Here is a 21,592-nt window from a genome sequence, read left to right on the forward strand (position 1 = left end):
GGGAATAGAATGCATGTGTGTGGCTGACTATGGGGGTCTCCAGGCACAAAGCCACAGTGGCAAGGCACTGAGGCACTTGGGGTTTCAGGGTAAGAAGTGCCATAGCACTTCACTTGTCTGGATTGCATCCCAGAATGTCACAAAGGTAGGCACCTGAATGGCTTGGAGGATCAGGTGCTGCACAGCTGACTCAGGGCTGGGGAATCCAGAGGGCAGCAGGCCATCTAGAAACTGCAATGCTGAGTGCCCCAATGGTTTTGTTTCAGAGGCTCTTAATGAAAAATTCTGTTGATGATGCACATGGAATGGAATAGACCCCTGCAGCTCCTTCTTGCTGAGCTGTGTTGGCTTTCTAGGGTTAACAGTGAAAATATCCAACCCACCAATACGCTTCTTCCTGCTGTGCAGCCTACCCCTGCTATTACAGTCCAGGGTTCCCTGTGCAACTCTGCCAATGCTTTTTGTTCCTGGCCCTGCCCCCAGCCCCCTGCCTCCTGACTACCTCAGTCTAGGCTTTCCTACAGAGTTCTGCCAATGCCCCTGACTTCTGATGTGTGCTGGTCCCTACCATTCTCAGCATGAGTTGTGCTACACCAGAAACTACCAGCTTGTGCCAAATTGTATGACATTTTTTTGCTGGCTATCATGAGACTTGTGTCATGTGTGACCTAGAAACTGTCTCTCCCTCTGCTTTTCCCTATGTATTTGTGAAGGGCTACTATTTTCTGTGGCCTGGCTCAGCCAGGGGCATTGAATGGATACCTTTATGTAGCTGGGCCAGATAGTTTTCTTTGGGCCTGGGGCTGTCAGCAAAGCGCTACATATTGTCTAGCCCTCAGGCATTGCTTTTGGCAGCCTAGTCTCTGGGGCAAGGGCACCAGTCTGAGGAAGGCCCTTGCCCAGCTTAAGGAGCCTTCTGGCATCTATTCAGCCCTGCACAGGGAGATGCTAGAATGCTGTTGCCTGTTAAGGAAAAAGTTGATGAAAAGCTACGCATTCAGCTAACCCAAGGCCACCACTCCAAACTACTGGGCTGCAAATGACCTAACAGACAAACTCAGAGTTGGTGAGTAGTCATGAGCTGAGACAAAGGTAACATCAGCTCAGCTGAGGGACTGACACATAAGCTACTTAGTGCCACATCTTTCTTAAAAAAAAACAGGCTCAAGCACCAGAAGAATGGGCTAGATGCAGGAAACACAGGGTTAAATCTGCTGGCCTGCATTATACACAGGTGGTCATTTGAGATGTTCTGGGTGGTCCCTTCTGGCCATAAAAGCTACGCGTAGGTGACACTGTCACCTGGTGGCGCTCTGGACCTGCAACAGCTGCTGGCCAGCCTGCCAGTGACTAAATTCAGAATGCAATCCCTGAAGGTTTCCATTGGCCAAGGCTTGCCCAGCTGAAGGCGATCAGTGTCCATGTGAGGGGCGTGGCCAGCATAGGTAAGTATGGGCAGTGGCTGACGTCAATTCAGAGTTGAGACAGGGCTGGAGGAGACACTACCAGCCATGCTCTGTTGGTTATAATACCGGGGCGGTGCCTAGTCAGCTGTGTGATAAGTACACTCATCCCTCGTTAAATGAGCACTTTACTTACAAGTGCTCGCTTAAACGACGGACACATACTTACCTTTGTTCACTACACGAGTGAACTCCCCCCCGGCTAATAAGAGCTTTACCCTCCATGCCACGGCTCCAACACACCACAGCCTGAACCCTCCCGCCGGCTCTGCGGCCCCAACCAGCTGCAGCCTGCACCCTCCCACTGGCCTGCAGCCCCCACGACCTGGCCTGGTCCCAAAACCCACCTGGCCCAGTCCCCAACCCCCGCCCTCCAGGTAAGTTAAGGACTTACTTACCGCTGGCGCAGCCTGGAGGAGCTGCTGATACCTCCAACAGTGCACGTCAAAGCAGCTCCAGATGCGCGGCAGGCGGTTGCATGCTGTGACGTGGCTCCAGCTGCATGGCAGGGTGCCCGCAGCCATGAGATCAGGTGCCGCCAGCCATGCTCTGCAGTTCCCCCCGCATCCTCCAGCCCAGCCCACTCCCAACACCCTCCCCCCGCACAGCTCACAGCTTCCCCCCCCCCGCACCCTCTGGCCCAGCTCAGCCCACTCCCAACACCCCCCTCCCCCCCCGCCTGCAGCTCCCCGCACCCACCCTGGCCCTGGCCCCAACACCCGCCCCCGGCCCATCGCATCCCCAACAGGAACTGCTGCTGCAGCCCAGAGGAAAGAGCCACCACCTCCACCACCAAGTTTTAACCCTCCCTCCCACTGATGGCCCCAAACCTGTAGCCCTCCGCAACCCCCCCCCAACCCAAGGTTCACTTATCTTTCAAAAGCAGCACCACCTGCTGCCACTCCTTCCCTGAGTTAGGAGCACTAGGAACCAATCAGACACTTTAACGTGTATATTAATGGGAATTTAGTGTCCCTCTTACAAGCTTTTGCGTACAAGCAGAAAGTTGGGAACCAGTGGTGCTCGTATAGCAAGGGATGAGTGTATGGGCTAATGCTGGCTAAGGGCTGTGCTGGGTATAGGCTGGGAGGTGATTCCCGTTCAAGGCTGGGATGGGGGCGGGTGGGAAAGGTAAGAGAGCTACAGCAGCTAAGGGCTGGCCATGATACGAGGATGGTGCAAGAATGGGCCTGTCCTGGCTGGGAATGTGATGGCTCTGAGTAGGGGCTGATGGGAGTTGTACAGGGATGGTAGAGAAAGGAAACTGGAGAATAAGATGAGAAGGGAACAGTTCCAGCTCAGTATGTGGAGGAGGTGTCAGAGAAGGCATGCTCTAAACACTGGGGTGCCAGACAGTGGGGCATCTCCTCCTTCATCAGTGTGAATGCCCTCCCTTGCACTCTACATTGCCTTGGCCAGATCTTGGTGGAGCCTCTGCATCTGTGCAGTGGCTTTGAATTTTTTTAGTACCTCCTTTCTCTTAGCATTGGAGTCATCCTCCATATAACTCCTGGGGGGTGGGGAGCAGGAGGGGAATATGAGGGCAATATTAGCTGGCTTTCTGACATCCTTCCCTCTACAGCACTTGGTGAGTGGCAAAGCAAAGGTAAAAGTGCCAGTTAATAGCAAGGCTGCAACCCTGCTTTTCCCCTGAAGGTGGCCTCCAAAGCCAAAAGATGAACTGCTGCTGGCTAAGGAGAGCTAATCTGTGCACAGCTCTGCAAACGGGCCCATGAGCAGAGAGAGACCTTAACCCATCACTATAGGGACAATTGCATGTAAGGAATTTGGAAAGCTGCACACAAAAATCCCGCCCACCCCCCACATCGAGTACTAACAAAAGAGATGGCTGAGACAATTGGGCATCAGGAGAGGAACCACGACCCACACAGGAAATTATTCTTGCATCGTCCCAAAAGTAGCTGTCTTCTTCCACCAACCTGGCTATCAGCCTGTTCCTCCCCAGTGCCCAGGTGCCTGCTCACTCTCACCCGCTTTCTCTCTGGGAAACTGGCGTAAAATCAGGTCTGTTCCATCCTGCAGATCTACATGTCTTTATTGGCTGTGGCATAACTGCAAAGGAAGAGACTAGGGTGGCCTCAACGTCCAACTTCCCTGAGCTACTGACAGTCAACCCTGAAAAACCAGACCATGCAGCAAAGGTGCCAGCCACAAAAGCCAGAGATGAGCATTCTAAGGCTGTGACCTGACGCGCACACAGTGTTAAGCAGAACGAGCTCCACAACACAGCTCCTGGTACTTTCCTACACCTGTGATGGGAAACACAGAGCCCTAGTGGCGTCTGTAAGCAGGGTGGTGGCATCCAGCACCTTCAGGGGTGTAGGCAGCAATTTGTAATTAGCAGGTCCATGCATAGAGACTAATCTACCTCCCCTATGCTCTGCAGTGGTCTGGCACTCTCCACGACTCACTCAGTGACTGCAGCGAGGAAGCAGGCTCTAGCCAGGTCTGCGCCTGAACCCTGCGTGCCCCTTTAGTGGCAGAGTGCGGCACCCAAATGGCACAGAGACCACAGGTTACCATGAATAGGTCCCACAGTCACTAGCACAGGCATCTGCAACCTGCACCTCTGGAGCCGCATAGGCTTGTTTAGGCCATTCTTGTGGCTTCTGATGCAATAGTTCCAAATTAAAAAAAAAACCCAAAACACAAAAAAACCCTCTTGTTTATTTTTGATAAGCGGTGAATGTCTAAAAGCCCCAAAATGAACAATGCACATCTAACCAGCAAACAGTATGTGATCTTGAAACATTAGATAACTCCCCTTTAATATGTGCAGTGCGTTGTGGGATATGATTATCTGTGTTTTGATCATGTTGCTAATAAAGTCAGGCAGTGCTCTACTTAAGTTAATGTCAAACCAGCGTGAGAGGAGAATTGGGCTAGTGCGGCTCCTTTTAGGGAAAGGTCTTTCTGTAGTTGGGAGATTAAGGGAGGAAAACATCTAGCAGGCCTAGGAGACTGTGTTACAGGGAGCATCAATGATTTTTGTGACTTTGGGTTCCACAGCATCATAGACCAGCTCTGTTTACCATGAAGCTCACTGATACTTATCTAAAGACACTTGTTGGGACAGGACTGGCAGCAGCGAAAGAACAAAACATCCTTGTTCCTAGCTCTGGCCACAGCCAGCCGGGGTCAGGGTTTTGCACACTTCAGCTCCTCAGTAGGAAGTCATTTTTCTAGGCCATCGACTCTCTTTGCCAGGGCTTCCGAAGATGAAATCTTTATTATCATGGCAGCTTAAAAGGCAGGAATACTGTTAATTCCATTTTCAAGGTCATACTTTGAAAGTTATTAATTTCCTTCTTCCAAGGCTCTGCACTCTGTGCAGAGGCTTTAGGGATTAGCTGCTGCTTCTTACTAGAGTTTGCTTGGTTCTGGGCTTCTTTCTTTTTTTAACTTCTCTAACCTTCCTTTGGGGAAAAAAAGACAATTCACACACCATTCTGGCTGTATCATGCTTGTACCTTATTCTCACTGTCAGTTAATAACTATGGACCTTTGGTTGCTGATTATCTTCCTGGTAAGGGTGTGTGTGTCTCATGATTAAATCTTGATTTGGGGCACTGGGTGGACCTCACCCCTACACAGGCAATAAATACGCTGGCTTTTCTGGAGGCAGACAGGTCTACTGTATGTAATAGGGAGGACATCATGGTGGGCTAGCAACCTTTCATGGTGTGCCAGAGCTAGCTCATTTTTTCCTGGCAGGCTAGAGCCTAGCCATATTGTTATAGATGCAGTACAAGGGCACTGCCCCCTGGCCAGCTATTGAGGTCTATGATGAGACGACCAAAGAGGTTTCCGGACCAGGTCGACGAATTTCTCTCACCTCCAAGCTATTTTTCCCTGCAGAGCACAGAAATTTTTTTGTGGGGAAGGGCAATTTACCACGGCCGATAAAATCCCCTCTGCCTCTCTTCTCTTTCTTTTGCCGAGCAACTAATGCTGATTTAGCAAAACCCCTGAATAGTGCATCTCCCAAATGCGTTCCTGAGCCCCTTGTTGTCCACGCCTGAGCTCACGCTATGAGCAAAGCAGGCTGGGACCAGGTTACACAGCCCATGCCCGTGGGGTGGGTCTGTGTTCCCCCCCTCCACAAGATTCTAGGGGAGGAGGAATCCCTTCCAAACTCAGAGAGCCAGCTGAGTGCACATATGTTCAGCAGCGTCTCCTCAGCAGGCAGCCGGTGCTAAAGGCACGCAGTCCAGCTTCTCAGAATGGAGCAAGCAGCCTGGGACAACACAGCTCACAGAGTTGGTAGTGTGGGAGGGGAGGTGTCTGCTAAATAGATTCCGGGTAGCTAACAAAGATTGCTTCCTCGTCTGTAGGATCGTTTACCCCTCTGCCCAGCAGTGGGCCCTGTAAGATGGGTGCTCGTATGGCTGTTCAAGAGAGATTCCCATGCCAACCAGCTGGTTAGCAGGACACCCAGAGCTAGGTTTTATTTCTATTGGTAGTGCACATTTGCACATGCCTTGATGCACATATCAAAATTTATTCTGCACATGGACGGAACCCAACCCTCGCACGAATGGCAAACATTAGAGGGAACAGTGCTGCCCATCCCTGTGCATAGCTGCACTAGGCCACAAATCACAGACTCCTAGGGCTGGAAGGGACCTCAGGAGGTCATCTAGCCCAGCCCCCCCGCTCCAAGCAGGATCAACCCCCACTAAGTCATCCCAGCCAGGACCTTGTCAAGCCGGGACTTAAAAACCTCAAGGGATGGAGACTCCACCACCTCTCTAGGCAACGCATTCCAGGGCTTATGGAATGCTTTGGTGCGCCAGATTTTCAAAGACATGAATTGTCTGTGTGTGTGTGTGTGTGTGTGTGTGTGTGAGGAGTGGAGGACTAAGGGTGTGAGGCGCATGGCGACAGCACAGAGGCTAGGTCTGGGGCAAGAGGGACAGGGGCTGGAAGGAGATAGAGGAGGGGGTGAGCAGAGATGGGGCAGAAGGGGACTAAAGTCGGGAGGAAAGGGGAAACAAAGAGTGCGACAGAATGAGAAGCAGGAAAGCGGGCAGGGGAGTAGCCCCAGAGGCAGGGTACTGAGTGAGACAAAGGTAGATGAAGCGAGAGTGAGAAAAGAAGTCACTGAGGCTATGCCTCCATTCCTGGCTCCAGGAGTCACACCCACACTAGCTGTAACCAAGCTAGTGTGCTAAAAATAGCCCTGGCACCCCAAGCAGTGGGAGGGACTAGTGAGCCATGTACAAGCCCATCCATGACACTAGGGATGTAATTGGGGTATCTCTGCCTGTGACTTGTGCTGCCATGGCAACTCATTCAGCATCTTACCTGCATCAGAACCAGCAGGGGTCTGTCTCCTTGAGCTAGGCATTACACTTCCAGCTCTTGCGCTGGCATGCCCAGGGGCAGACAGAGAAGGAAAATGCAGCATGAACAAGACAAATCTGAAAGGAGATAGAAGAGGACAAGAGGGCGGCAAAGAGAGGTGTAGAGAAGGTAAAAAGGAGCCAGTGACAGAGGGATAATGAGGAGAGGCCAGAAATGAGCAGGGGGCTGTCATGACAGAAAATACTTCTGTTTTCCCTTTGGTCATGGCTTCTTTTGGGCCTTGCTCTGCCCTAGGCTGTGTTCTACCCACTTGGCATGCCAGAGCAGTTGTTCTGTGAACTGGCCTTTGCTGGTGTTTCTGTAAGTGTGGGTAGCAATGTGCATGCACTAGCTAGCTGATGAGCTGGCTTGTGTCTCTATGAGCGCGCACACTATGTGTCTGCATTTATGGGAGTGGGTGTGTGTCTGCTTTTCGTGTTGTGTGATCAGGATTGGGTGAAAAGTGTGTGTGTGTGTGTGTGTGTGTAAGTACAGGTGAGTAGGAGAGTGGCTCTCTGCCTGCTCCAGAGCTCAAATGCTGGCCTAGTTTAAAGCCCATTAGCGACACTCCAGCTGTGAAAGCAACCTTAAAACTGCTCTAAACAGTTCCTGTGTGTGGGAGTGCTTGATTGGAGTAGCAGTTATGGTAATCTTCTGCTTCTCCACCTCAGTCCCTCAGAGTAGGTGACATCAGTTGAGTTTGGCTGGACTGGGTTGTGCACCTGCGAGCCCTGAAGGGGCAGAACCCCTCCATGCCTGTTATAACCCATTAAAATTCAGAGCAACCCTAAGGCTACCCTGGAGCTTCACAGGGTGTGGGTGAACTGGCTCTTAGCTGGCTTCAGCTTTGGTGTGGCATGGAAAGGTGGCACACAGTCTTTTTTGGCTGTCTTTTAGGTGTTCCAGAGCACCTGAGGTCAAACACTCCGTGGTGCATGCATTAAATAAGTCTGTGTATGTACCTCCCGAGGGCAAGCAGGTGTGTGTCCAGAGTAGGTTTTGGGGGGGAGAGAGAGAGAGAGAGAGAGAGAGAGAGAGAGAGAGTGTGTGTGTGTGTGTGTGTGTGTGTGTGTGTCTAGAGTCCCATAACACCCACCATGTACGATGCCTGGCTGGGACTGACCGATGCTGCCCCGCTTATGTTACATCCTCTCCAATGCATGAACCACTTGCCCTAATTGTCTGCCTGCTCCCACCCGCTGCTCCCCATATCCATTTCCAGAAGTGTGAAGGGCAGAATAAGCCCCATTTCCTCTTGGTCTGCTTCTCGTTGCTAGCCCCCAGTTATTTCCATGAGCATAAAGCTGCGTATCCTCTGATGAAGTGTGCCAGGAGGATGCTGCTTCTCTGCAAGTCTGATTTGTTTGCAGAAAGGGTGTTTGATCCCCCTGGTTGTTTTTGTTTTCCAAGAGAGTGCTGAGACAGCTGTATTAATCATGCAAGCCCAGCCATGTGTAATGTGCTTTATCAATTGCACACCAGCGCTGAATGGCAACCAGTTTGCGAACGGGCCCAGCGCGATGCCTGAGCGCAGAAGATAAACCTGATGCTTCCCAAACTGACTTACCGTCATGGGTTAGTGAATGGAGAGACTGTTTGCTCAGGACAATAACTAGATGGGAGCCCAATTTGTTAGGCAAATTCCTTAGTGGTTTACAAAGTGAAGAGAAAGGAGGGAGACGATAGGGAGCAGGAGGAAGTGGGAGATAGGAGGCAGGTCTATAAGGATTAGAAAAAGAAGTCTTGTGTGTTTTCTCCCCACTCTACTTTAATTTCAGTGTAGCTAGAGTATGCACAGCAGGTTCTGCTACTGGGAAGACAACTGAAAAAGTAGCAGGGGGAAGAGAGAGAGAGAGAGAGAGAGAGAGAGAGAGAGAGAGAGAGGGAGAGATGGTCAGGGGAGCAGGACTTTATTTAGGGTTATCATGTAGAAAAGAGGACTCCCCCTGAGAGGGAGTGTATCTGGGTCAGTGTCTACCCACTCATGGCGTATTAATGTGTTATATTATATCTAGCACATTAAGACACCATGAGTGTGTAGATACTGACACACATATACTCCCTCTGGGGGTGTCCTCTTTTTTTGAAAGGTCAAATGTGGTAACCCCACTTTATGCATATTTGTTATATTAGATTTTTATTCCCATCTACCCCCAAACTTCTCCCCACTCCATGTGAAGAGTTTAGGGTACTGGTTTGAGGGGTAAAATTATTATTCCCTGACTGCTCACATGGTGGCATCAGGAGCTGGTTTAAAACAGTGTCAAGCTGTGTGTTTCACAGCTGGATTTGTTTTTCTTCCAAGTGCTGGGTTGGTTGGGTGTGGAGGTCTAGCTTCTGTCTCAATGCTAGTACAAAACAGAACCACCCACACTGCAGCTCAACTTGAGCTACCAGTGAGGATACCTGATGATTAATTATCCAAGGGTGGGGTGATTTCTAGTCCATTCAATGCAGATCAGGCCATAGATGGTAGCACTGGAAAAGGCACACCATTCCCCCCATTCCCCTGCCAAAATTTTAATTGCTAAATGGGGTGTCCCAAATTCCCTGCTTCTCTGGGTGGCCCTCACTGTGCTCCCTCTTCCCCACAGACACCTGTCGCTACTGCTCAGAGGTCCCTATGGAGCACAAAGGCCAGAACACAGTTTTGCAGCTATGCTCTGCATGCAGTGAACAGGGCAGAACCAGATCAGGCAGTAGCTGTGGATACAAAGGGCTTCAAGCGTGTCCCACAGCAAGGGCAAAGGCCAAACTGAAGCACATTCCCCTAGGCTTTCTAGTCCTAGTTCTCAACTGCCTCCTCCCTCGCTTTCAGTTCATTGGATTCTCCACAGCACTGTAGCCAGAGAGGGTTATGCAAATATATGCAAGTGAGGGCTCCTTTTGCAATAAATCTTAATTAAAATTAATGAACAAAAGTACAGAAACAGAGCAAACCAGAAAACTATTTCTCTCTCTCTCTCTCTCTCGTTTTTTTGTGGGATAGTTTGTGGAGGAAGGAAGTAAAAATATTTTTTTTCTTGATGGGTAACAAAAGTTTTTTCGGCATGGTTGACGACTGTTCACCCAAGCTAATGTGAGTTGTTGTAATAATAATAATACTACTAAGACCTGGAGTTTCTCTGGTTCCTCACATAGAATACAAGCTGCTGCTTCTTGACTTGAATGAAGTCTCTGAACTCCCCCTGAGGACAGCATTACTACCAGTGCTTTTTTGTGCCAGTACTTGCCGACACTGATTACTGGCACCTCAGCAGCTTGAGCCCTTGGATTAGCTGAGGGTAAGGGGGTAGTGGTGGGAAGAGGAGGGGCAGCTGGCTGAGTACTGGCTCCTCTTTTTTTTATTTTTAAACAAAACAGGCACAGATTATTATCCCCCTTTTACACATGCAGAAACTCAGGATGAGACAGGACACACAACTTGACCAAGGTCACATGGTGTTTCATAGGTACTAAGGCTAGGCAAGACCCTTGTGATCATCTAGTCTGACTTCCTGCATAATACAGGCCCCCACCCTTTCTTGACTTCATTCCTACTGAGAATCAAGTTAAGCTTTGTGAACAACATCCAATCTTGAGTTAAACATTGCCTGTGATGGGGGAATCACCACACCCTTTGATAAGTTGTTCCAGTGGTTAATTACTCTCAGTGTTAAAAAGTCACAGGTTAGTCTCAGTGAGAATTAGTCTAGCTTCAGCTTTCACCACGATGAGTCTGTGTTAGAGCAGGAAGAGGATCCAGGTGACCCGGCCTCCTGGCTTGCTACTTTCTACCTCACTGACTAGATTTTCAAAAGAGTGCCGCCTGTTATCTGATCATGCCGGTAGGAACTGAAGGCAACGTCTTCACCACAGAGTTAGACCAGGTGGTGGGCATGCAGGTTTGAACACCTGAGTAACCTGGTCCAGTCTGAGCATCCATACTGCAAAGTCAACCTAAGACACATCTATGTTACTGCTCCTTATACCAATGTAGTACTCACCGAATTGGAGCAGGGCTCGTTTGATAAGCTGGCTTGATAACATGGGCAGAAAGCCCATTGAGTTCTTGAGTCTGACTTCCTACTTAGGGCATCATGTTTTAAACAAGGGAGCTTCTGTCTAGATGCAGATATCTGAAGCCAACCAGCAATCCAATTATGTAGTAGAGGTGCACTCATATCATCCAAGAATATACCATTAGATAGTGATGAGCCCAACTTGAACCATGGGCCCAAACCTCCTGTGACCTTTGAGAAAGTTCTGAGCCAGAGATGGAGCTGAATCCTCATGCCTCTCACTTCTTTTCATTTCTGTTTCCTGGTTCCTCAGGAGCAAGGATCAGAAACAACTGGGCACTTTGTCCCTAGGTGGGCTACCAGCTGTCAACCACACTTCAGAATTAATGGGGTTTAAAAGCAGCATATGTGATTTGCGATTTCACTGTTCTTTCCTTTGAGACTTGTTAGAGAAGGGAATTCAAACCCTAAGAAGGCTTGGGGTTGTGGAAGGCCCTTGAAAGTGGTTTAAACTGGTTGCTTTGTGGGAACCAAATAATGAGGATAAAGATCAAATTCAGACCTAGCATAAGCAGAATTTGGCCCTAAGAATATTGCCAGTCAGGTCCTCCTTTTCGACATGAAGAAGGGGCTGTGGGCATGCTGATCCACTTGCAAGCACCCATAGACATAACAGAATTTTTTTTATAATATGATTAGGACTGGCTGACTCAAGAGAAGACAGTTCTGACTGCTCAGCAGGCCAGCCCTGTAACACACCAGCAGGGTGGTCTAGTGGGGGCATAGGGCCCAAGACAATGCCCACTGCCACAAGCCCTGCCCCTTTCCACCCATCCTCCTGTGCCACCCCTTTCCCCAAACCTCCGCTCCTTCCCTGGCTCCTCTGCCCCCTTGCCAGAAGCCACCTACCCAAGCGACATGAGCTGGGGGGGGGCTGACACCAGGTGGCAGGGGGGGTCAGCCCCCCACCACATGCACTGCATTGGCAGGAGCCAGAGAAACCTGGCAGCCTGCTCTACCCCACCTTTCCACCCATATCCCAGCCCACTGTCGCTGTAATGAGCAGAGGGGAGATGGGGCTGTTTTACACCATGCCCCTTCCAGGACTCTTCCAGACCATGCTGGGCCCATGGACTACCATCAATATGGGGGACTGTCTCATCCAGAGCACTGTTGAGGCAGTCACTGCTCCACAGTGTGGGGCCTGGGGCAATCACCCTGAACCAGCCAATGGTGGGATTGTTCTGCCCATTGGCTCCTCAGGGTCCATGCTGGTCAAAAGATGCTATTTCCCCATGATTTTTTCCTGTGGAGACATCCTGTTTAAATCCAACCAAATCACTTGGTTTTTGCCAAATGTGGAGCCATTGTCCATGAGAAAAGTGTTTGCTCACTGCAATTGCACTACTGCTAAGTACCATGTGGTGGAGGGAGTGAGCTGGGAGAGAACAGGTGACCGCATGAACAAAGAGGGCCCCCCATCCCTGGGCAAGAGGGAGTAGAATAGGAGGCCATTAAGAGAAAGCTGCTCTTGGGCCCTCTTAGGAAGCTCCATCTTCCCTGTTCAATAGACCCAGTTGAACAACTTTCTTTTCCCTCCCTCCCTTGCACCTTAATCAAGGCATTAGTGACAGTACAAACTACAAGGACTACAGCTAAAAGGAGACTAGCTACAATCTACAGTCCATCCAGGGTCATTCTCCAGTCTGCATCTGTTTTGTGGAAAGGTAGGACTGTCGCCTCCTCTGCCCCCAAAATCAGTTACCCATCCACTACCCTTATCCTGATGAGCCATGGAACTAGATTTTGTTTCATCTGGTCCTTTTGAGTGTCTTCAGCACTTGATTCCTTCTGGTGTTAAACTATACAGTCCAGGACAGCGTTACTCACTGCCCGGCCACTGGGCCAGGTGAAGGTTCCAGGGCAGACACCGTGAAGGCGGGACAGGTGATCGACAGCGATTTATGAATGCTGTAGGGGGTGGGATAGTTACTCTATCCGCTCTGTTGGGTTACGGGCATGTTCACTGTATTCATGTGTTGGTTTAGTTTAACAGCTGGAGATTAGCGGGATGGTGAGACAATGACACCAGATAAGCTACCTCCTAGTTTTCAAGGTGGGCTCAGAAGGGAGAATGCTTCAGTTGTCATCTGGGAAAATGCTACTTCTCGGCTCCAGTCAAAGTTACAAGACTGCTTTTGCCACAGCTGGCTGCCAAAAGACAAAAGGGATGCTAAAGAGTTAAGAAGTCCTTCTCTAGAGTGAGGGAGGTCCAAGAGCTGCTCCTGGAGAAGAGATGGATGCTGAAGTAGACTCTGTGGGAAGGACCAAAGAAGCAAAATGTGCTTGAGTGGTGGGTTCAGGAGTAAGACAAACAAGAGACTAGGCCTTTTGTTGTGTTGAAGTTCTTCTGTATTGCACTTTGTTCTTGCTGTGCTCTGGTTTGACCAAGCTGTCTGGTCACCTGTATTAATCACACCTCCCAAAAGCAAGACCTGCAGGTACCAAACCTAGTGGAACTTTCTGAATAATTGCAGCCCATACACAGGGTACTACAGCCCAAGGCCCAATCTAAGAGAGGGAAACTCATGGGATACCACACAGAGAGTCAAATGCACAAGGGGTGGGAAATGCACTCAAGGAGATGGAAGAGGTATACCTATCTCATAGAGCTGGAAGGGACCTTCAGAGGTCATCTGGTCCAGTCCCCTGCTCTCACAGCAAGACCTATCACCATCCCTGACAGTTTTTTTTAAATATCACTTACTTTGTCCCAGATCCCTAAATGGCCCCACTCAAGGATTGAGTTCACAACCCTGGGTCTAGCAGGCACCTGCTCAAACCCCTGAGGTATCCCTCCCACATGTGCCAGAAGTGCAGCCAGATCTGTGGCTGTGACAGATAGCACAGAAGCGAACACGCTTGAGGCTTAACAGAGATCCCACTAGCATTGCCCTCGGAAGGAGACAAGCCTCATTGCAAACTTTCTTCCACAAAAGCATACTAAACTCCTCAGAAAATCTGGCCCTATTGATGTTGCAGTGATGCATCACCAAAGAGTGAGCAATGTTACAGCACGATGACCTTACATCAGCCAAGAAAAGATTTCAAGCACTTGGAGCGTTTTGCCTCAGCAGTCAGGATGATTAGAAAATTTATTGACGAATTAGGCACCATGATGATGATCATAGACCATATTTTGTACAGCTGAGATAAGAACTAGCTGGCTTACACTAATGCCCTGGGAAAGCCTTCCCCATCAAATTCAAGCCCATCTATATTTAGACAGCTCCCTTTGATATCTCTGACCTCTTTGAAACAGGAGCACACAGAGAACAATACTTAGAACGTACACAGTCCTTTCCATGTCACTGCAACTCACTAATGAATTAATGCTTATAAACCCCAGGAGGCAGGAAAGTGTCACCTATATTTTATTGATGGGGAAACTGGGTTATAAAGAGGGGACATGACATGACTTAGGTCACAGAGGAGGTTTATGGCAAAGGGGATGGAACCCATAAACCCCAAGAGTTGAATAGCCCCGGTCATGTAGTAAAACTCTTTTGCCTAGCCTTTCTTTAAAGGTAAGCTGCAAAGGACAAGTGAAGATTCAGATAAATACCAGTGTTTGTGCTGAATGGCCACATTAAAGAAGCAGCTGGGCGCTTTCAGCAATAGAAAGGTCGTCTAGAGTATTTACATTATACTTTCCCTCTCTGAAATCCTCTTAGCACTTCCTGGTTCACTGAAGATACTGCAGAATATAAAAAATTCCTAAATACTGCAAGTGTGATGTCACAGTGTGATGTCCATTGAGACATTATTACTGAAACAGGAAGCAGCAAGAAAATATCAAAGGCAATAGGGAAGAATTTTCAAAGGTTGATTAGAATTGTGCTGGTTGGTCCAGGCAGCTTAGTTAGAATTTAGAACGAACATTTGGCATAGAAATCTGGAATTAGCTCTGCTGCAATTTTTAGCATTTGCCTTAATGGGCCACTAATGCACAACAGGATACAAAACTTTGCTTGCCTGTGGAATTTAAAAAGAAAAATATATTTTCAATTTGGAGAGAAATATTTGCCATTAAAACCCCACATCTTAAAAAATTAAAAATCTGAAAACTTAAACCCTAAACAGCCTTTGTGACTTTAATTTCATATCTGAGCCCATGTTTCATTTAATGTGTTCGATAATTGCATTTAATTGGATTTATTTTTCCATGCTAGATTCCCTGTGGCCTACTTTACTCCTTTCCCCAGCTTCTTGAGTGTTATTTGCAAATCACTCCCTGAGATTTAATTTTAATGGTAGCTTGACTTCAATTTTTCTTTTTGGGTTACTTTCCTTTAATGGTGTTTGCAGATTTGCCTTAAATATACCAAATAGCCCCATCTTGGCCCTGAATAGGTTGTCTGCCACATAGTTTGATTTGAAACTGCAGGGTGGTTAAGTGAAGCTGGTGTGAAACTCCTGTATTCTATTGTTCATTTCCTCAAAGGAAATGCAGGTGTTTTGCTTGGGCACACTAACGCTTTTCAAAAGAAAATGAATTCCTAATAATCCTTTACATTTGACCTCAAATTGCTCTGTAATTATTAATTAATTGTCCCTACATTACCCCTGAGAGTTAATTATCAATAGCTCGATCATAGAACTGGGTAAACTGAGGTATGGTGGGACGTAAGCAGTGCTTGATCTGTAATGAAAGAGATGCCAAGGATCAAGCAATGTTTTTACATTCAGAATGGCTGCAGCAAGCTCAGAGATGCTGAGGCAATGAACTTCCAAGCCTAGAAGTGCTGGGGCTCAGCCCCGGCAAGCCACAGAACAAATTAAACAAGGGCGATAGGCCAGAGTTTTCAAAGTGTTTAGTGATTTTGGGTGCCAACTTAAATATCTAACATGGGCCTGATTTCAGAAAGTACTGAGCACCCGTTCGCTGACAGTCAGGCCTCTCTCAACTGGGACATCCAATGAAGTAGACACGGCCATACTGACCTGACCAAAGCGACTGTGGGGCAGATCTGGTCTCCTGGTAGTCTCCTGATTCCCTGCACTGTGTTCATGCTTGCTCCTTCAGAACTGGATTAGTCAGAGGTGCCTCACATGCACTTCAACCACTAGACTATGCTTCCTTGCACAGTTAGTGCTCTAAGTGTCCTACCATGTGATCAGCAAGGATAGTTTCACTGGGGCATATGAAACCCAAAAAGTAAGGTGGCTCATTAAGAAAGAGCAGTCAGAAAAGCTTGGATGTTTCTCTGGATGCTCCACACCTGGAAATGGAAATCTGAGAGTAGTGGTTTAATTTTTTCTCCCCTATAAGATTCCAGGATGCTTATACTTCTGATCAGACTGAGAGCACAAGAGAGGAGCTGCTCTTTGAGCTACTTGGACATATATGCTTCAGGCTGGAATACATACAGTAATTAGACAGTAGGCTGAGCACAAATTGAACAGGGGGGATGTTTGGATCTGGATCCAAATACATCATAGAATCACAGAACACTAGAACTGGAAGGGACCTAGAAGTTGTTGATTCCAGTCCCCTGCTCTCTCGGCAGCACCAAGCACCATCTAGCACAACATCTCAGGCTCATTTCTACAAAAAATGGGAAGAAGAGAAGTTAACCGAAGTCACTTGAACCCCAGGTTTGGATTCAATATGAGATTTTGGCAACAGTTTCGGGGGGAAGGAAGGAGGCAACTGGGATGCAAAGCAAAAGGGGATAGCCTTATGCTCCTGTTGTGCTGCTCTGCCCACCCTCAGCTGTGAATGGTTGTTGAGAGGATGGAGAATGACCCTGCTAGAGAAGTATTTTGACATAAAGCATATACTGACCTGGAAAAGGGTTGGGGAGTGTGGGTAAAACTCGCTCTAATGGGGGAAAAAAAAACAATAAGCAACATGCAGGAGAAAAGAAAATGAATGCCACTTTCCACACCCAGCAAGCAGCAGTTACAAACCTGACAGCTCCCCTGTCCTGAAATTGGATCAACTAAGATGGTTTCACATACAGAGCCATTAGGCTATCAGCGCATCACAGTATGCTTCTATTGACTGAGTGAGTTGAGGAGAAGCCAGCTCAATGGTGTACAGAACTGAATCATCATTGTCTAGACAGCAGGAGGACTAAAAGACCTGTGATGAAGTTATTTATAATGGATGGGTGAAATGGCCTTTTCCTGCTTCCAAATACCAGTGAGTCAACAGACCATGGCCCACCAGAGCTGCATCTCCAGCTTGGATCTAGCCTGTGGCCGAGAAGTGAATTGTGTCATCAGTCTGGCCAGGTCATCTCTGTGGATTTATTGCTTCCAAGGAACCTATTTTATGTTGGATTTCATAATGGACACACTCAAAGGGATCATTCACCATGCCAAAACCTCATCGGTGAGGTTCCATAAGTGTGCTTAACCCCCCCCCACCCCTGTGCAATATTTGGAAAAAAGTTTTCACAGACAACATCTCCTTGTATCTTCAGCCTGTGGTGCTGTGGGATTAGGTTATAGATTTTTAAAGTTCTTTGGTACATTGACACAGCTCCTGCAGATATCATACTTTGCAGTTGGATAGCACCTGCCCTTCCAGGATCTCAAAGCACTTGGGACAGCCATTAAAGAACTAAGCATCACATACCCATTCTGAGCTGGCGATTACCCCCACTTTACAGATTGGGCACAGATGCAGTGAGAAGGGAAATGACTTACCCATGGTCACACAGTCAAGCAGTTGCCTAGCAAGGAACAAAACGGAGGACTCATGACTGCCAGACCTGTGTTCTGACCAGTGAACCGCTCTCCCTTCATTATACTGAATGGAATTTGTCCTGGCTGATTCAGTTGCAACATGGTATATGTCATCCAAATGGTGAATATGGGGACTGAATCAGTTAGAGGTGTTCTCAGTCCCGCCAGATTCCAGGCATGTGTCTGGGGACATGAGTGTGTGAACATACTGATAGGGCAATGTAAGTGGCTCTGGTAGCAGGATTCCTGCTTCCAAGAAGTGCCTTTCTGTACTTTTCTATAACTGTTGTTCTGCAAGCTGTGCAGTTCATGTTGATTCCAGTAAGATGTGTGCGTGCCCTGGGCACCCGCTCCATGTGCTCTTACTGCACTTAGATGGCACCAAGGACACGGATGGGGTCCAGGAGGTATTTCCTGATATAGAGCCGGGGGTGTACAGTGCTTGGGCTTGCTAGTTCTGCAGTCCTTCCTCTGCATTGCTTCACATACTGACACCAGAGCGCTTTGCAATGAAGAGCTCAGGCCCAAGTGGTCCAGTGTTCCAGGTTGGAGTGCGGCTTTCATCAGTAGCAGCTTTAGGTGGAAGTCTCTTTCCTTTTTTGTGCATGGATGGAAAGTCTTGCAAATTTGCAGCATTCAAACTGATGGGCTTTCCATAAGTACCTAAGGTGTGAGTCCTGGGGCCGGGGGTGGGACGCTGTTTGACATCAGCTTTTTGGCAAGAGCCATAAGCCTTGAAGTCCCGGGACTGTGGCTTGCCCCACAGCCCTGGGTGAGTGACAGGATAAACCAATCCCCGTCACCAACTAGAACTCTGATATGACTAGCAGCTCCCACTGAAACTAATAAAACTACTACTCAGTCACTAGCCACAGCTAACGCCATGAAACAAAAAAGCAGTCATGCAGCACTTTAACGACTAACAGAATAATTTATTAGGTGATGCGCTTTCATGGGACAGACCCACCTAATGAATTATTTTGTTAGTCTTTAAAGCTTTACTTGACTGCTTTTTTGTTTTATTTAGAATACAGATTAACAAACAGTCAATACAGACTATCTCTCTGTCACTGTGAAACTAAGGGCAGGTCTATACTATCCTGGAAGATCAACCTTCTCAGCATTGATCTTCTGGGGTCCATTTTCATGTATGTAGTAGAGAAGTACGAAATTGACTTTGCACAGGTCACAGTCAACCCCTGTACTCCTCACAAGATGTGAGGAGTAAGGTAGGTCGATGGGAAAAACTCTCCTGTCAGCCTTCCCTAGTGTAGAAAGCCAAACTAGTTGAGTGCAAATACATCAATCGTAGCTACACAATTGCTGTAGCTAGCATTGTGTATCTGTGGTGGACTTTCTTAGCCTAGTGTAGACATAGCCTAAGGGAGCAGTTGCAAACAAATGAAATGTTGTTCCAGTGCTGCCATGGACAGTCAGAAGGATCACAGGTTAGCAGATTACAGAATCACTTAATCACAGAATCACAGGGCTGGAAGGGACCTCAGGAGATCATCTAGTCCAGCCCCCTGCTTCAAGCAGGATCAAGCCCCACTAAGTCATCCCAGCCAGGACCTTGTCCAGCCAGGACTTAAAAACCCCAAGGGATGGAGAATCCACCACCTCTCTAGGCAACTCATTCCAATGCTTCACCATCCGCCTGGTGAAGTAGCTTTTTCCTAATATCTAACCTACACCTCTCCCTCTTCAACTTCAGACCATTACTCCTTGTTCTGCCATCTGACACCACTGAGAACAGTTTCTCACCCTCCTTTTTAGAGCTCCCCTTCAGGAAGTTGAAGGCTGCTGTTAAATCACCTCTAAGTCTTCTCTTCTGTAAACTAAACAAGCCCAAATCCCTCAGCCTATCCTCACAGGTCTTGTGCTCCAGACCCTTAATCATTTTTGTTGCCCTTCACTGAACGTGCACCAGCAAATCCACATCCTTTTTATACTGGGGGAACCCAAAACTGGACACAATATTCCAGATGTGGCCTCACCAGTGCCGAATAAAGAGGAATAACTACTTCTCTAGATCTGCTCGAAATGCTCCTCCTAATGCACCCTAGTATGCCGTTAGCCTTCTTGGCTACAAGGGCACACTGTTTACTCATATCCAGCCTTTCATCCACCATAACCCCTAGGTCCCTTTCCATCGTACTGCTGCTGAGCCAGATTCATATACAGAGCATTGCAGATCTGAAGGGGGCTGCTGAGGCAAAAAGTTTCTGATGTCTGTGCTTGAGGTGCGCACGCACCTGATTGGAATCGACATGAACAAGCACTCCAAGAAGCAGCAGCAGCTCTGTCAGATGAACTAACAGACACCGTCTGTGTCTGACAGAGCCTGGGGGAGCGGCACCAAGATCATTGCTGATGTCAGTTGTATTTGGCAGGTTATACTGGTAGTCAGCCGTTATTCACGTCTAAGCTGAACGCCAGCTGTTCAGAGACCAGTGCTCTTTTAGGACACCCTGAGTTCATATAAACTCGTCTCTGAATAGCTGAAGGTGCTCCAAGTCAATCAAAATGTAGCAGGTCAATTGCATCCTGGTGAAGATGGCAGCTCTGCTGCATCAGCGGCTTCAGCAGAAGAATATGAACGCAGAGCAGGAACTGGAAGATTGGCTCTTGCTGGGAAAATACACAGCCAGGGTGGGACTCTGATTATGTAACAACAGGGGAGTCTTGCTCTGGGAAAACAGGCTGTTGTGCTGACATAGTTTAGTTAGTTAAATAATAACACAGACCTGCTAGTGTCCTCTCCAGTAAACGGCAGGAGGCAGCACACTGCAAGCAGTTACAGTGCAACAGTCTCATTATCACCCTACTTTCTAGTAAATGACTCGACCTCCATTTCCCTGGCCTGCTGAGCAACAGCCTTTGTCCCTCCACCAAAGGTGTAATAGCTGCTTCCCTACAACACCCCACTGCATTAGCACCAAAAGAACTCTCTCTCCTCTCATTATTCTCCCTGTTATTGCTGCTCCAGCTGCAGTGCAGTGGTTTTCAGGAGGCTGATGGGTGAAGTGCATGGTATGAATTGTGCTAGTTGGTAACAAGGACACATCCCAGACTCCATCTGCTAGAAGACTGCAACTAAGTATCTGCCATTAATGTGTGTATGAAGTAAAGGGTGGGTGAGCAAGGGAGAGAAGAGATGCATGTGTGTTGCGTGTGACTATGCATATGCTCATGCACACAACTGCACTCTCCCTGTGGATAATGACATTTTGAAAACATGCTCTGATTCTTCAAAGGAACTGGCTGGAAATCTGTTTGCCTGATTAACATGATGATAGCTTATACCTGAAATCTCCTGGGGGTTCTGGGGTGAAGACCTGCCTTCTGCTGCTTCTAATTGACATGGACCTTGCCAGCTGTGGCTTCTTCTCCAAATCTGAGGCAAGAATGTAACGTGGAGACAGGACAGGACCACTGGGTGTAATTGTCTCACTCTAAATCAGACCATACAACCTGCAGAAGCGTAAGGGGCTGCCACTGGGGATTCCCACTTTATCCCTGTCAGCGGGGTAGACCAGCAGAAATTGCAAATTATGACTTACACCAGTAGAAGGCCTGGCCCAGGGCGTGAGGGGACAGCTTCCCTTTTGTATCTATAATGCATTGGAAAGAGCTATGTGCATGTGCTTGCATCCTTTTGTTTACATTCCGTGGGTATACTTGTACGTGTGCCTATTGAGCTTGACATGTTTTTGTGTATGGATATGTATCTTCTGTACATATGCCCGTATACGTGTTTGCTTAGCTATACTTATGCTCCTGCTCATACGCTTCCTAAAAGTACTCTGCTAACTCAAGGGAAAGAAAGGCAAACCCTTTTTTTCCTTCATAGCATATATAGGAAGAATGTTGCTCTATCACTTGGTTCTGTGATGACACTGGCACCCCTCTGAACATTTCCACAGAACTCCTTTCTGCCCCAGACACTCATGGACAGGATAAACCTTGTCAGTTTTCTCGGCATTCAACACATTCTTTGCTATA

General features: G+C 48.0%; 1 protein-coding gene across 1 annotated transcript in view; it reads right to left on the minus strand.

Moving 5' to 3' along the window:
• The window catches only part of LSAMP (limbic system associated membrane protein), a 548,487-nt gene that overhangs the window by 11,781 nt on the left and 515,114 nt on the right, over nt 1-21,592 (minus strand). The gene's annotated exons all lie outside the window — the stretch shown is intronic.

This window comes from Carettochelys insculpta, chromosome 1 (assembly GCF_033958435.1).
Source record: "Carettochelys insculpta isolate YL-2023 chromosome 1, ASM3395843v1, whole genome shotgun sequence".
NCBI classification, from domain to species: Eukaryota; Metazoa; Chordata; order Testudines; family Carettochelyidae; genus Carettochelys; species Carettochelys insculpta.